Below are 17,230 nucleotides of genomic sequence, written 5' to 3'. Positions count from 1 at the left end.
CGCCCCAGATGTCAGGGGGAGGAATCATTTTTTGGGCGGCCGAAGCTAAGAATATCCGAGATTGAAGAAGAAGCACGACATCCGTTGGATAGACATCCAACGGCCACTGCTGCTAGAACCGTGTGTTGACTATAATAAGTTGACAAAGCCTTGCATACGCGTCAACTTATTTTTTTTAGGGGACGCGTCACTTAGTAGGCCCACAAGTGTGTGGCAGAGAACTTATAGCCCATTTGCGTTTTGTAAGAATGTACAGCCCATTTTTGAATTCTAATGGAATTTACAACAACCCATTTACAGTTTGTTAAAAGTACAGCCCATTTTCTAGCTAGGACAACGATTAATAATTTCAACCAACCGTTGAAGACAGAATTCAATAAAATTTCCCACATTTTGATGGGATCCGAAATATTTTTATCCCGAAATTTCTAGTCAGATTAAATATAAATTTGTATTACGTAAAAATCCAACGAACATTGCGCGCAACAATGAAAATTTAAGATTTTCAAAATCCATAAATAATATTTTATAAACTAATTTCGTGTTTGGTGCATTTTTTTATAGTTACTGCCCAGTTTTTATAATTACATCCCATTTATTATTTTTTAAAGCCCATTTTCCTGTTAAGCCTAATGCATCCCTCCTAGGAAAGATTTGCAGCCCAGCGGGGCGGAGAATAACAAGTTGACCTTGCCTGGGTATTCCTCAAAAAGACGTATAGCTGGGCTAGCCATTTTCATCTTGAAAAAATTAGTATCTGGGCTGGATATCTGGCCTGGGCTAGACGGGCCACAGCCCGCCCAGTTAATACCCTGCTCTCCTCTGAACAACAACGAAATCATCGCCAAGAAAAACTCTGCAGTGCTCACGCCTCAAAAACACAAATACTGCTCGAGCTGCTTGGTCCCAGCTGTCGGCCGCACCTTGTGCAATTCTCTCGTTTATATTGACTACATAGGTTGACAATGGTGTGGGACCGTGATGTCAGGAAACCAGGAGAAAGCAAAAAAAATATAGTTGTACATAATAAGGAGGCACTTGCGTACGTACGGCTATGGCCCTAGTGGGTCCCTAGTGTCATCCAGTCAAAATAAAGTCATCTCCTGAATCCTCATGTTCGTTGACGATGTTAACAATGCTCGGCGCCACGGCGAGCGCAACAACTCGAAGGACAACGGAGAGGGCCTCGCGGGCCCTACGGATGGTCTGATACAACGCCCGCTGCTCATTCAGGAAGCCAGGATCATCGGACACCTATGAGCACCTTCGAGAAACTGAGACGGCATGAAACAGTAAGGCCGCGCTTGGGAGCTCTGGTTTATTTCAAACCTGTATTAACATACAAGTGTAATTTACTCATCATCGGAAACAACGCGTAAAATACAGGCGTAATGAAACCGAGGGCCCGAGGTCTGTAAGTAAAACCGGCGGGTTACGCGTGTAATTTGAGAGACCAGTGTATATTTTACGAGCACTGCTATATGGACGACATTACCAGACGATACATGCACGACGTGCGTATCATGCCATCCATGGGCAAGGCTGAAACAGCAGCTAACGGCTGGATTAGCAATCATCCGAGTGTCGTTCAACGTTTTTATCGTGTGTGAAGTACTTCCGATATTTTACTAGTCGAAATCGACCAACCAAGCGCCTTCGCCTGAGACCATCTGCTTTAATTTACAAGCGTCAGTTTTACAAGCGGTTTTGGTTGGAAAACGATGATCCAATCACGGCCTAATATCATGAGTTGGTCGGAAGATCATATGGTTTCACGTCTAACCTACCCGACTTGTCGTATAGGCTATGAATGAAACATCAGACGATGAACTTCTTAAGCACGGAAACAACAGAAGAGGATGATCTTCTTAACAAGCAAATCACTGGCATTAGATCGACATGCAAAACAATACGAAGCATTATTCTCAGGAGGCACGGTGAACAGCTCGTGATGCCGCATGCCACAACATTCCAAGCTCAACTTTGCAATCAAACACAAGGCCTGGCATTACATAGACAATATTCAGAACAAACTCTTAACACAAGAATATCTCAGCAGAGTAACTATTTACTTCTAAACTGAACACAGGAATAGAAAAAACACTCGACGCTGCTCACAGCAAGGGCGTCCCACTCAAAAATATCAAATGCATGTCTTCTGGCTAACATCAATGAGCAAATTTTGACAATGTTTTCCAATTGCAATATATTAAACTAACGTCTTCTTGCTAACATCAATGATTAAACTTTGACAAGCTTTTCCCATTCAAAATATGTAATGCCTATGATCGTGGAGTCCTGTCGTAGCTTCTTGTACTTGTTTGGGCACTTTTTGCCCAGGGCACTCCATGTGTTGTTAAATTGCCAATGGTCTCTGCAGACAAGTCATGTCACCAGTGTCTAATAATACTCTGTAAAGCTTCTCGGTCATTCCTTCTGTAATGTAGCGCAAACAGTGACTGCTTCTTTCTGCAAAGTGGAACGACCAACTGGACCCAGTAATGCAGCAGTTTGCCTTGGGCACATTGGCTCCTTTTGTGCAGTTCAACTAAAATCGAAGTCGGAATAAAACCGAGCTTTAATTTTGATATCCCTGTAAGCAACAATAGGTATAAGGGAAACAATTACTGAGAAATAATAGTTGATGACTTGTACTCCCAGAAGAAAAGCATCTACTGATCTACTTTATCTTAATGGGAAACAAAGCAGGAGAGTAACAATTCTCCATCAGTGTGATTCATTCATATTGACTGAGACATTATCTTGACAATGCCTTGTTTCAACATGTATAAAGAACGGCAAAGCAGAAAAGTACCATTCCTAAAACAATGCAACTGATTCATTTTAACAGAGACATTATCTTAACAATACCTTGGTTAAACATGTAGAAAGAACTACAAAGCAGGATAGTACCATTCCTAACAAGTGTTGCAGTTTTGAACTAAGATTCAGTAGTTAATTAATTCTGAGAGTGGCATTGCTTAATTTTACCAGTGGCATTAGATTAACGAAAAGCATAAACAGTTCCAGGGGAGAGTGGGCGCAACAACAGTATGTGCTTCCATCTACTTATAAAGGGGGTGATGCAGAGTTTGTTGTAACAAAGCAACAAGCATCATGTCTGGGTTGGTCCCATTTTTGTTCACTACTTAATGGGAAAAGACAGCAATAGCTTCAATTCAACATTTATTTAAAACAGTACCAATACAAGTAGCACAACATCTCAAAGCACACTGCACAATCATGTGGATGAAGGCCTGTACTAACCTTTCATGAGACCGACAAAGGTAAAATACGAATCTCGATCTCCTTTTGTGCAGTTCCACCAAAATTAAGCAAAGTCACCGGTGTGACATTCAAGTTGAACTGCACAAAACACTCTTAAAACATAAGTGTTTCGAGTAGCGAAGCAAAATGTTGCAATAGCAACAAGTTGAATCGATAGCCCTGTTTTAACAGAGGCAAAAAAGAAAACAATTACTTGCCGATAAAGGAGGATGAAACAAACGGTGACAGAAAGAAGCATCTAACTTATCTTGGATGGAAAACAAAGTAGGACAGTAGCATTTCTAAAATGGTTGCATTGATTCATATTAACAGAGACATTCTCTTGAAACAACATTCGTTAAAAAATGTAATTTACTTTTAACAGTGGCATTGCTTCAATTTTCCGGCGGCATTCTTAGATTAACAACAGCAAAATAGCTGTATGGGACATGCCAGCACCATGTGCGTCCACACGTATAAATGGGTGATGCAGAGTATGTAGCCAAGCAGCATATATGCGCTGGTCCCATATTTGTTCTCTTTGAACCTTCTTCCTATGTGAGGGCAGCAAATCTAGTCCTGCACAAACTACCCGAACCCCCAGTTTCTTTCCCTTTTCAACAAAGAGATCGGTTCCTTACAGATGTGTGTACTGGGTTACCCCCCTTTTCCCTTTTCGACCTACAAAGCGGCTGGATAGTCAGTCTATACTACTTTCCGCCCCTCCTTTCCTCATTGAATCACGTCCTAGATTCTTGCTCCAGCCCACCGCACCCTTCTTTCCTCTTTGAACCAAGACCTAGATTCGACTACAGATCGAAAAAGATCCACATGCAGCTAGAGCAACGACGGTTTCAAAGAAACTTATACCTTAGGGTCGTCGGGATGTGGCAAGGCATGCGGCGGGAGGCCGGATCTTCCCACACTACGTACGACAGCGAGGAAGAAGGGGTCGGTGGCCCTCCCGCACAGGCACTGGGTGAAAGAGAACAGCGCATCCAGCAGTGGATTGCCTCCCTCGCCGAAGGCGATAGAGTGAACGCTGCACCTCCTCCCCTTCCCGGTGCGACGGGATACGGATGCCTCCTTCACTAGCTGTGAGGGGGGAGAGAGACAAGAGGCCAACGCAGTCTTGTTTAGATCTGGTGAAGAGAGGGTGAGAGACTGTGAATATAGCAAACCCTAGAAAATGAACGCTGAGCCTCCAGCGTGTAACATATATGTAGTGCGGCGAGCGTGTGGAGAGTGCAAACCCTAGCGAACAAGCGCTGAGGCTCCCGTTTATATATATACTACTGTAGTACGGACTGAGCTCCGGTGCCTTCACTGCACCTGCTTTTGGCTGTATGACAGGTGAGCCAGCCACATTTTGGGCCCACCTGACATAAATCCAAAGGCAGGTGCACTAAGTCAATGAAGCTGCGTCCATATAGTACTCTCGTGTATACGACTAATATATAGTGGAGTGGTTTTCTTATTCTCTCCATAACAATCGTTTAAATTGTGTAAGTACGAAACGAAACTCTTTATTTAATGTACAGTGAAGAAAACTAGTACTACTTCCGATGAACTAATGATCCACGCCCACGCGTCCTGGTCGCACTTCCTGTCCTTCACGTGTGGTACACTACCCTCCCTTAAGTGAACAACCACACATGCGCCAAATTATCATAAACGTGTGAGAGTGTGTACAAATAAAGAATTTTAATTTCAATTATCGGAAAGGTTTGAGAGTATTACAAAGTTTAACTTTAGTCAAATCTAATATGCGGAGTAAATAAAAATGGAGGGCTACTACGTCCATCCGGGTTTTTAGTCCACACCATTTTTTAAATCAAAGTTAATAGCTGGACAAATAAAATTACAGGGGAGCTGGAGACAAAGTTGTGAGAAGGCTTATAAATCAATACAAAACTTATGCTCTTAGTACCAACGTCGATCCTTCTTCGAGGAAACATTTGGTTCATAGCCAATTGTGTGCTAAAATTGCACCAACGTGAAAGACGACTGCGTCTCCAACGCAACCAAGGTGAACTGACGAAGGATATCATCTTTGTGCGTAACAAGCAAAGAGCACTGATGGAAGACAGGTTGTTTTTCATTGAAAATCGATCAGCTTCACCAGCCGACGCAACCATGAGGCCCAACCATGAGCATCGATAGGTCATCGTGGTGATGCATCACCCATTTGGCATCAAGTTTGGGTGAGGCACCTATGAAGTTCGACAAATCCTCACTGTGGTCTGTTTCTTCTCAGTAATCAAGCTCGAGGAAGGAGAACCACGTGGCAAAGGACAGTGAGGCGGAACAACAATGGCCATCCAATTTTGTGCAGTTCCACTAAAATTGAGGAAGACATGCCCGGGTATGGAGACATGCATCGCTGTTTCCAAAAATATAAAAAAGGGTTAGCAACGACATCTCAATTGTCAATAAGAATTAATGAAAAGTACACCAACAAACAGAAGCATCATAATTATCTTGATGGGAACTAAACCAGGATACCCAAGAAAAAAAGCATTTCTTCATTTAACCAGTGATAGTACTACCACCATATGGACAATGACCGCACAACCACCATGTACTTTTTGTCGAAACAACATGTATACCTCCACCGAGGCATAAATCAGGACAACTTTTCGAGTGGCATTTCCTCTACAATAGTACTAGTAGGTGATGTTGGACCAGCCGACGAACCCTAGCTACTATGCATGGGGAGCTGGGGAGTAGTCGCATAGAAGAAAACCCGCACGCAGCGACCTGGGGAGCTGGACCAGTACAAGAAGTTATACCTCAGGTGGGCGAGATGTCGTTTAGGCGGGCGGGCGGGATCTGCCCACAGGACGGCAGCGAACAAGGGCGCGGGGGATCTTCGTCCGCGCCAGCGCCGGCTCCGAGAGGACGGTGTGCATCGGCTTCCTCCGTCGCCGACGGCGACAACGTCAACGCTGCACCTCCTCACCTCCCGCAGCGGACGGGATTCGGCCGGATCTGTGACCACCGGTGAGGAGAGAGATAGAGTGGGCACTGTCATCTTGTTTTGATATGGAGAGGGTGAGAGAGCGAGACGCGAGAAACTCTATCAAACAAGAGGCTATAATGGAGTAAAAAAATCTCTCCATAGCAGTGGTTTTAAATAGAATACGCGCGTTCCCGGAAAAAAGAAACGAAAACTGGCGGACAATTTTTCTAACGTACCAAGAAACAAAACTCGATCAAAAACACGCCCCCGCTTCCAGGTCGCGAGAGTCGTCGCGCACACACACATAGACATAGACATGCATATCCGTGTTTACGTAAAATTCCATTTCCATCTCCATCTCCAATCATATTTGTCCAACTGGCACATTATTTACGTTGTTAATTATATACACAGCAATATTAACGTACAACATCTCTTGTTTGCGCACGTCCGGACCGCTGCCACGGCCGGTCCTGACCAACCCGAACCCTCTTCATCACCCGCGCGTGCTTCCCGCCCGAAACGGTCAGTGCCGCATTCATGCCCGGCCAGAGCGGACGCGACCTCTCACTGGCGCCGGCATTGAAGCGGCGCGCCGGCCAAGAGAGCGTCGCCTGCGCCGCTTCTGGGTGCACGCGGCTGCTCCGCGTTCAAAGGTCGCAATAGCCGGCTACAACATGCATGTAAAAAGTTCTTGGGAGTCCGTGCTACAGCTAGCTGTCCTCCCCCAACTCGTCAATCTCTTCCAGTAGTGCTAGTACTCCATGGCGCGATCCATCGACAAGCAGGCGGGAAAGTTATCGTATACTCGGTTTGCGGTGAGTGGCATGCCGAGCGACCAAGTGGGGTCAAGCCATGGAGGAGGGTGAGACACGAACACGACAGGCGTGATTTAAACATTGGTTTTGCTCGATGGCACGATCCAACGAAACGAAACGTTGGTTTCTCTCCGTTTCTATTTTTTCTTCGGAAAAACGGAAACTTTCCACTCCATTTTCATTCCTATTCCAAGGTTGTCCCGTTACAACATTCCATCAAATACAAAGGAAAACTAACACGCATGCTGATGCATCTCAATGATTCACAGATCATAGCCAATATTTACTTCACAACTAAATAAAAAAGTTGTGAGAGCGTGTACGAAAGAAAAACTACTGATGGGGTCACTACGACTTAAACCCTAAATGCTAAACATGATTTAATTTCCTGGCCAGGTAGAACCTGTCGAAGGAAAGACGGCTGGCACCCTCGGATCATATGATGCTTTTGTGCAGTTCCACTAAAATCGACCTGAGCATCCCTGATGGCAAAGATATTGAAGAAGTGTGATTAGAATAATAGTACTGGCACTAGTTCATGAGACATAAACTCATCACAAGTAGAAGCCGGTAGAAGTAGAGAAAGATCGACATGGAGATGGAGCTACGGCAGTGGAGCAAGCCGGCTCCAAAAGGAAGATGGACTACCTGGGACGTCGGGCTGTAGCTAGAAGGGCGGTTGGGACGCGGCATCGGCCCATACCGCGATGACCCCCGATTGGGACGCACCGACTGTGGGTTTTCTCCCTCGCCGATGTCGACCGCGTCTACGCAGAACATTGTTCCCTTCCCCCAGCTGCGGGATCAGGCCCGTTGTTCTATGCTTGTGAAGAGAGCAACCTAAGCAAGCAGGCTTGTAGCTTAGGATCCTGCTAGTGTATATATAGTGGTTTTCTTTTTCTCTCCATATCAACCATTTTATATTGCGTACGTGTCATTCAAGAGTGAAATGATGGTTTCTTCTTCCGACTAACTTACTGTGTGATTTGACTGCTCCTTAGTGGCCCCTACACGTACTCCCCCTACGTGTATGCAACAGTCACACGTACACATGGACGCAAAAATGCGCGCGACGCCCTAATGCATGCATGTCCGAGCACACGACAGAACACACACGGTCACGCTCAAGTGCTCAACCTACACGTGCATGCACACACATACTCAGTCAGGGTGAGCTAGTGACCGTATAAACACCGAAAAATATATATATTGAGCGCAATGAGCGTATTATGAAGTCCACTGACCGTATTTTTATAAATATACAGTGACAGACAGTGTATTTACCTCGTTTGAAATTAAGACAATATTAACCGGAGAGGAGGCAGTATGGACTAGCATTACTTTGCTGTGTCCCGTCAACTTGCCGAACAAGGAGAAGGTTGCAGGACGGGAGAAGCTTGCGCGTGGTGGCTCGCAGGACAAGGAGAAACTTTTGACTAATGCAAGCTCTCCCTCGCTCATCAGGCGGTGGACGTGCAACAGTTAATTCGGTGTTAGATTGCCAGAAGCATACACTATACTACTAGTGCTATTATTGTTCGACTTCCCGAATAGGCGAACAGCCAAGCGCAAAGTAAACAGGTCAGCAAACCTTGCGGCGCATCTTCGTGCGAACCGTGCGGCGCATCTTCGTGCGAACCGTGCTTGCTGCACTTTGAATGTGGCCGAGAGCTGGCTTGATGAAACACCTCGCTTCCTACTTCTTTTTTTGCGGGGTACCTCGCTTCCTAGTGACCAGTGTCTTGGCTGATCGTCCTAAGAATGCTTATATATGAATAAAGCTCTCTCATTTACCCGCAAAAAAGATTAAGCCATATTAACCGGAAAGGAGGGAGTATGGACTAGCACTACTTTTTGGTGTGTCCCGTCAACTCGCAGAACGAGGAGAAGCTTGCAGGACAAGGTGAAGCTTGCTTACGCCTTTTGACTAATGCAACCTACCCTCGGTGGACATGCATCAGTCCATTCGGTGTCAGATTGTCAGAGGCATACACTGTAGTACCCAACATGCGGAGTACCATCATTGTTCGACTTCACGAAGAGGCGAAGAGCCAAGCGCAGTAGTACGAGTAGTACTACTACTAGCACCGCATGGTGGAGCGTCTGTACTCTTATTTTTTTTATCTCTAATAAAGTACACGTTTATTCCGGAGAAGGGCGGAAAACGGCGGCCCAACATGTAATGAATGATATCGATCAACCAACCATGCTCGAATATATCTTGGCCTCCGTGCGAGCCTGTCTGTGTGTTCTTGCTCCTCGTCTCTCTCAAGGAACGGCGGGTTGGCTCTTTGCCGTCAATTGAGATCGGTTGCTCACACTCCTGTCCCACATGTCAGTGATATGCCAAGAGGAGGTGTGTTGACCGACTGGCCATACGCGTACTTGGTTTTGCACCTTCATACTACTCCTCCCTCCGTCACAGTTTACAGGGCGCGCTTCATTATGATGCATTTCTCTCAATGCATTTCCACCACCAGAGAGACTTTAGACGCGTTTGGTTTAATGCTCAATTAATTAGGGCGTGGTAACCGCAATCAAGTCCACAATTTTCTCTCCATGTACTGTACTACTACGGAGTGGAGTAAGTGCATGCATGTGTGTACCCGGGGTGGAAGCATTGCATGCATGTGTGTACGCATTATTCCCTCTAGTAATAGACGTCGTGCTATAACTACCAATGCTATTTTTCAGGCCGATCGCTAGTCGCCTTGGTCCCATAGATTTTTTTTCTTTTTTCTGAAGCGCGCTATATAAACAGTGACGGATGGAGTAGTATGAGCGGATTCAGAGAAGAGCGTATTGATGGTTGCTTCTTCAGAGCAACTTATAGTGGGAAAGGTGGGGCTTATGATTTGACTGCTCATTACTCACTATTAATGCGGCGCAACGACCGGGCTGAGTCTCCCATGCGGTTGTGCACTACCCCCTCGGTTCTTAAATATACTCCAGAGTATTTGTCTTTTTAGAGATTTCAACGAGTGACTACTCAAATATTTGTCTTTTTAGAGATTTCAAATGGACTGGCACATACGGATGTATATAGACATATTTTGGAGTGTAAATTCACTCATTTTGCTCCGTATGTAGTCACTTGTTGAAATCTCTAGAAAGACGAATAGAATATTTAGGAACGGAGGGAGTACACATACGAAGCAAAATGAGTGAATCTACACTCTAAAATATGCCCGTTTGAAATTTGTAAAAAGACAAATATTTAGGAACGAAGGAGTATAATTTTGTGCATGGCACATGGACCCGGATGATGAAGAGGCTTCTAGCAATGCTATCAAGCTTCCATCATTTGTTACATAATTGACGTACTATACAAATAATTTTCCAGTGACATGAAATTGTACAATGGTGTGAGCTTTTAGCTTTTGTTTCGCGTGTCTTGCCATCGATGCTCTTTCGGAAACAATAAAAAACTAACTTCCTTGCTAAGGCATGTCAATTATTAGCAGATCAGAGCTAATAATTACATCACAACTGAAGACAAAGTTGTGAGAAGGTGTTAAATTAAAATTGATCCATGCTTTCATTGGCAGCAACGTCCCCCAGCTCTGTCTAAATCAACAAGGCATGTTGGGAAAAAAGTAGCTGTCTGGAGCATGCAACATTCCGATCATTTTGTGCAGTTCCACTAAAATATAGCTGAGCGTCCCTGTTCCAAAGATATTAAGTGTGATTACGATAATAGAGGACTGCTGATGAAACAATAAACACACAAATAGAAGCCGGTCACCTTTGCAGTCTCTCTTAAGACTAACTAGTTGGAGAAGATTAGGCTCGGAGTAGGATGAGGAGGATAGAGCAAAACCAATCTCCCTTTGTGCAGTCGCACTGAAATGTAGAGACGTTGCCCGTGTGACATTTTAGTACAACTGCACAAAACACTCTTAGGAAAAAAGTGATTTGTGCAGTTCACCAAAAGGTCGCAATAGCAACGAGTAGAAAGGAAACAATTACTGGCCAATAATAGTTGATGACACATGCGACGACAAAAAAGAAGCATATTCCTTGTCCTAAGGGAAGATAACAACACAGTTGTGTTTGTCTAAAATGGTGTGAGGACGAGAATGCAATATGGAAAGTACGCCGGACGAGCTACGTTTTGGGCAAAGAACTATGGAAGATCCACATGCAGCGACGTGGGAAGATGGGCAGTGGAGCAAGGCCGGAGGGGATACCTGGAGGTCATCAGGATGTAACTAGGTGAGCGGCGGCGGGCGGAATCTGCGAGCAAGTGGCGTAGGCCCTGCCGCGCCGGAGCTTGGTCAGAGAGAATGGCGTGTACCGCAGATCGGGACGTGCTGCCTCGGCGCCGTCAAACGGAGAAACGATGCACTTCCTCCCTTTCCCCCGGCGGACGGGATGCGGCCGGATCAGTGACCAACGGTGAGAGAGAGAGGCCACCGCACTCCCTTTCCCCCAGCGGACGGGATGCGGCCAGATCAGTGACCAACGGTGAGAGAGAGAGAGGCCACCGCACTCCCTTCCCCCCGGCGGACGGGATGCGGCCGGATCAGTGACCAACGGAGAGAGAGAGAGAGGCCACCACAGCCTTGTGTGAGATACTCTGAAGAGCGACAAACCAGGCAGGCAGGCTCCATTGTATATAGTGAGCGGACTACATTTTTCTCCATAAAAATTGTTTTATATTCTGTGTACGTGCCATTGAGCGCTATAACTTTATTTAAAAATAATGCGGCAACGCATCAAGTTGAACTTTGTTTCGTGCACGCGTGGTACACGACCTCCCTAGGTAAACAACCGCTACAGGCGTTCAAATTAGCACGTGGGCTGCCATTTCATAAAGAAATGAGCTCCACCGTGTACCCGCACGGGTGTGGCTGGGCACGAAGCGTGAGTACGTGCACGGTGCACCTATTCTCATCTTGTATACATACACCGCCTACGTGGGGTTGTGTGAGAGAGATACAAACCTAGAGAGATATAGTGTGTGGGTTCTTGAAAGTTTTTGGGGGGGGGGGGTCAATCAAAAAATGTAACATATGCAATGTGTGTGAAATAGAGTCCTGGATATAACATATATATAGAGGGGGCGATCCACGAGAAGAGAGTGGAGGTATCATCGGCTTGAGGTGTCCATAGAATCGAAGAGAGGGATGATGTGTGTGTGCGCGCGCGATCGATAAAGAGTGCCATCGAATTTGTGTGTGCCCACGTCAAAGATATAGAGTGGCTGGCCTACTGGAACGTGAGATGGGACATGTGCAGTTTGTCTCTGTGACATGGATCGGTAAGAGACATCATATATTGCACCATATCTAATAAAGTACGGTTACGATGTTCGGACACACCATTACACTGTGGTGTTCCAGGTGGCGTGAGTAGTGAAACTATTTCACATTGTTTTTACTGAAGGCCAAACTCGTAACTCAAATACTCTTCTCCACGATCAGATCGTAGAAATTTTATTTTCTTGTTACGATGATTTTCCACTTCACTCTGAAATTATATGAACTTTTCAAATGTTTCAGACTTCTGTTTCATTAAGTAGATATACCCATATCTGCTCAAATCATCTGTGAAGGTCAGAAATTAATGATACCTGCTATGAGCTTCAATATTCATCGGACCACATACATCTGTATGTATGATTTCCAACAAATCTGTTGCTCTCTCCATAGTTCCGGAGATCGGCGTATTAGTCATCTTGCCCATGAGGCATGGTTCGCAAGCATCAAGTGATTCCAAAATCCCATCAGTATGGAGTTTCTTCATGCGCTTTACACCAATATGACCTAAACAGCAGTGCCACAAATAATTTGCACTATCATTATTAACTTTGCATCTTTTGGCTTCAATATTATGATTATGTGTATCACTACGATTGAGATCCAACAAACCATTTTCGTTGGTGTGTATGACCATAGAAGGTTTTTATTCATGTAAACAGAACAACAATTGTTCTCTAACTTAAATGAATAACCGTATTGCAATAAACATGATCAAATCATATTCATGCTCAACGCAAACACCAAATAACACTTATTTAGTTTCAACACTAATCCTGAAAGTATAGGGAGTGTGCGATGATGATCATATCAATCTTGGAACTACTTCCAACACACATCGTCACCTCTCCTTTTACTAGTCTCTGTTTATTCTGCAACTCCCGTTTCGAGTTACTACTCTTAGCAACTGAACCAGTATCAAATACCGAGGGGTTGCTATAAACACTAGTAAAGTACACATCAATAACATGTATATCCAATATACCTTTGTTCACCTTGCCATCCTTCTTATCCACCAAATAGTTGGGGTAGTTCCGCTTCCAGTGACTAGTCCCTTTGCAGTAGAAGCACTTAGTCTCAGGCTTAGATCCAGACTTGGGCTTCTTCACTTGAGCAGCAACTTGCTTGCCATTCTTCTTGAAGTTCCCCTTCTATCCCTTTGCCCTTTTCTTGAAACTAGTGGTCTTGTTAACCATCAACACTTGATGCTCTTTCTTGATTTCTACCTTCGTCGATTTCAGCATCGCGAAGAGCTCGGGAATTACTTTCGTCATCCCTTGCATACTATAGTTCATCACGAAGTTCTACTAACTTGGTGATGGTGACTAGAGAATTCTGTCAATCACTATTTTATCTGGAAGATTAACTCCCACTTGATTCAAGCGATTGTAGTACCCAGACAATCTGAGCACATGCTCACTGCTTGAGCTATTCTCCTCCATCTTTTAGCTATAGAACTTGTTGGAGACTTCATATCTCTCAACTCGGGTATTTGCTTGAAATATTAACTTCAACTCCTGGAACATCTCATATGGTCCATGACGTTCAAAACGTCTTTGAAGTCCCGATTCTAAGCCGTTAAGCATGGTGCAATAAACTATCAAGTAGTCATCATATTGAGCTAGCCAAACGTTCATAACGTCTGCATCTGCTCCTGCAATAGGTCTGTCACCTAGCGGTGCATCAAGGACATAATTTTTCTGTGCAGCAATGAGGATAATCCTCAGATCACGGATCCAATCCGCATCTTTGCTACTAACATCTTTCAACATATTTTTTCTCTAGGAACATATCAAAAATAAACACAGGGAAGCAACAACGCGAGCTATTGATCTACAACATAATTTGCAAAATACTATCAGGACTAAGTTCATGATAAATTTAAGTTCAATTAATCATATTACTTAAGAACTCCCACTTAGATAGACATCTCTCTAATCCTCTAAGTGATCACGTGATCCATATCAACTAAACCATGTCCGATCATCACGTGAGATGGAGTAGTTTCAACGGTGAACATCACTATGTTGATCATATCTACTATATGATTCACGCTCGACCTTTCGGTCTCCGTGTTCCGAGGCCATATCTGCATATGCTAGGCTCGTCAAGTTTAACCTGAGTATTCCGCGTGTGCAACTGTTTTGCACCCGTTGTATTTGAATGTAGAGCCTATCACACCCGATCATCACGTGGTGTCTCAGCACGAAGAACTTTCGCAACGGTGCATACTCAGGGAGAACACTTTTATCTTGAAATTTTAGTGAGAGATCATCTTATAATGCTACCGTCAATCAAAGCAAGATAAGATGCATAAAAGATAAACATCACATGCAATCAATATAAGTGATATGATATGGCCATCATCATCTTGTGCTTGTGATCTCCATCTCCGAAGCACCGTCATGATCACCATCGTCACCGGCGCGACACCTTGATCTCCATCGTAGCATCATTGTCGTCTCGCCAACTATTGCTTTTACGACTATCGCTACCGCTTAGTGATAAAGTAAAACAATTACATGGCGATTGCATTGCATACAATAAAGCGACAACCATATGGCTCCTGCCATTTGCCGATAACTCGGTTACAAAACATGATCATCTCATACAACACATTATATCACATCATGTCTTGACCATATCACATCAAAACATGCCCTGCAAAAACAAGTTAGACGTCCTCTACTTTGTTGTTGCAAGTTTTACGTGGCTGCTACGGGCTTAGCAAGAACCGTTCTTACCTACGCATCAAAACCACAACAATAGTTTGTCAAGTTGGTGTTGTTTTAACCTTCGCAAGGACCGGGCGTAGCCACACTCGGTTCAACTAAAGTGAGAGAGACAGACACCCGCCAGTCACCTTTAAGCAACGAGTGCTCGCAACGGTGAAACTAGTCTCGCGTAAGCGTACGCGTAATGTCGGTCCGGGCGCTTCATCTCACAATACCGCTGAACCAAAGTATGACATGCTGGTAAGCAGTATGACTTATATCGCCCACAACTCACTTGTGTTCTACTCGTGCATAGCATCAACGCATAAAACCAGGCTCGGATGCCACTGTTGGTGAACGTAGTAATTTAAAAAAAAATCCTACGGAACATGCAAGACCATGGTGATGCATAGCAACGAGAGGGGAGAGTGTTGTCCACGTACCCTCGTAGACCGAAAGCGGAAGCGTTATCACAACGCGGTTATGTAGTCGTACGTCTTCACGATCCGACCGATCAAGTACCGAACGCACGGCACCTCCGAGTTCAGCACACGTTTAGCTCGATGACGTCCCTCAAACTCTGATCCAGCCGAGTGTTGAGGGAGAGTTTCGTCAGCACGACGGTGTGGTGACGATGATGATGTTCTACCGACGCAGGGCTTCGCCTAAGCTCCGCTACGATATTATCGAGGTGTAATATGGTGGATGGGGGCACCGCACACGGCTAAAATATCGTATATCAATTGTGTGTTTATGGGGTGCCCCCTGCCCCCGTATATAAAGGAGCAAGGGGAAGGCCGCCGGCCAAGGGAGGAGGCGCGCCAAGGGGGGAGTCCTACTCCCACCGGGAGTAGGACTCCTTCTTTCCTTGTTGGAGTAGGAAAAGGGAAGGGAGAAGGAGAAAGAAGGAAGGGGGCGCCCCCCCTCCCTAGTCCAATTCGGACTAGTCCATGGGGAGGGGTGCGGCCTCCCTTTGGGGCCTTTCTCTTCTTTCCCGTATGGCCCATTAAGGCTCAATACGAATTCCCGTAACTCTCTGGTACTCCGAAAAATACCCGAATCACTCGGAACCTTTCCGAAGTCCGAATATAGTCGTCCAATATATCGATCTTTACGTCTCGTCCATTTCGAGACTCCTCGTCATGTCCCCGATCTCATCCGGGACTCCGAACTCTTTCGGTACATCAAAACACATAAACTCATAATATAACCGTCATCGTAACGTTAAGCGTGCGGACCCTACGGGTTCGAGAACTATGTAGACATGACCGAGACACCTCTCCGGTCAATAACCAATAGCGGAACCTGGATGCTCATATTGGTTCCCACATATTCTACGAAGATCTTTATCGGTCAGACCGCATAACAACATATGTTGTTCCCTTTGTCATCGGTATGTTACTTGCCCGAGATTCGATCGTCGGTATCTTGATACCTAGTTCAATCTCGTTACCAGCAAGTCTCTTTACTCGTTCTGTAATACATCATCCCGCAACTAACTCATTAGTTACAATGCTTGCAAGGCTTATAGTGATGTGCATTACCGAGTGGGCCCAGAGATACCTCTCCGACAATCGGAGTGACAAATCCTAATCTCGAAATACGCCAACCCAACAAGTACCTTTGGAGACACCTGTAGAGCACCTTTATAATCACCCAGTTACGTTGTGACGTTTGGTAGCACACAAAGTGTTCCTCCGGTAAACGGGAGTTGCATAATCTCATAGTCATAGGAACATGTATAAGTCATGAAGAAAGCAATAACAGCATACTAAACGATCGAGTGCTAAGCTAACGGAATGGGTCAAGTCAATCACGTCATTCTCCTAATGAGGTGATCCCGTTAATCAAATGACAACTCATGTCTATGGCTAGGAAACATAACCATCTTTGATTAACGAGCTAGTCAAGTAGAGGCATACTAGTGACACTCTGTTTGTCTATGTATTCACACATGTATTATGTTTCCGGTTAATACAATTCTAGCATGAATAATAAACTTTTATCATGATATAAGGAAATAAATAATACTTTATTATTGCCTCTAGGGCATATTTCCTTCAGGTATATGTTGGGAGATCGATCGGTATACATGCATGTGTGTGTTAGAAGCAAATGAGGCACGAGGAGAAGGATAGAGAGAGAGGGATGCATGTAGGAGGTGGTACGAGAGGCATACTATATCGAGGGGGAGGAGTGTGCGAGTAC

Source organism: Triticum aestivum, chromosome 4D, assembly GCF_018294505.1.
Source record: "Triticum aestivum cultivar Chinese Spring chromosome 4D, IWGSC CS RefSeq v2.1, whole genome shotgun sequence".
Classification (NCBI taxonomy): domain Eukaryota; kingdom Viridiplantae; phylum Streptophyta; class Magnoliopsida; order Poales; family Poaceae; genus Triticum; species Triticum aestivum.
The sequence above is the reverse complement of the archived record's forward strand: the minus strand, read 5'-3'. Positions refer to the sequence as shown.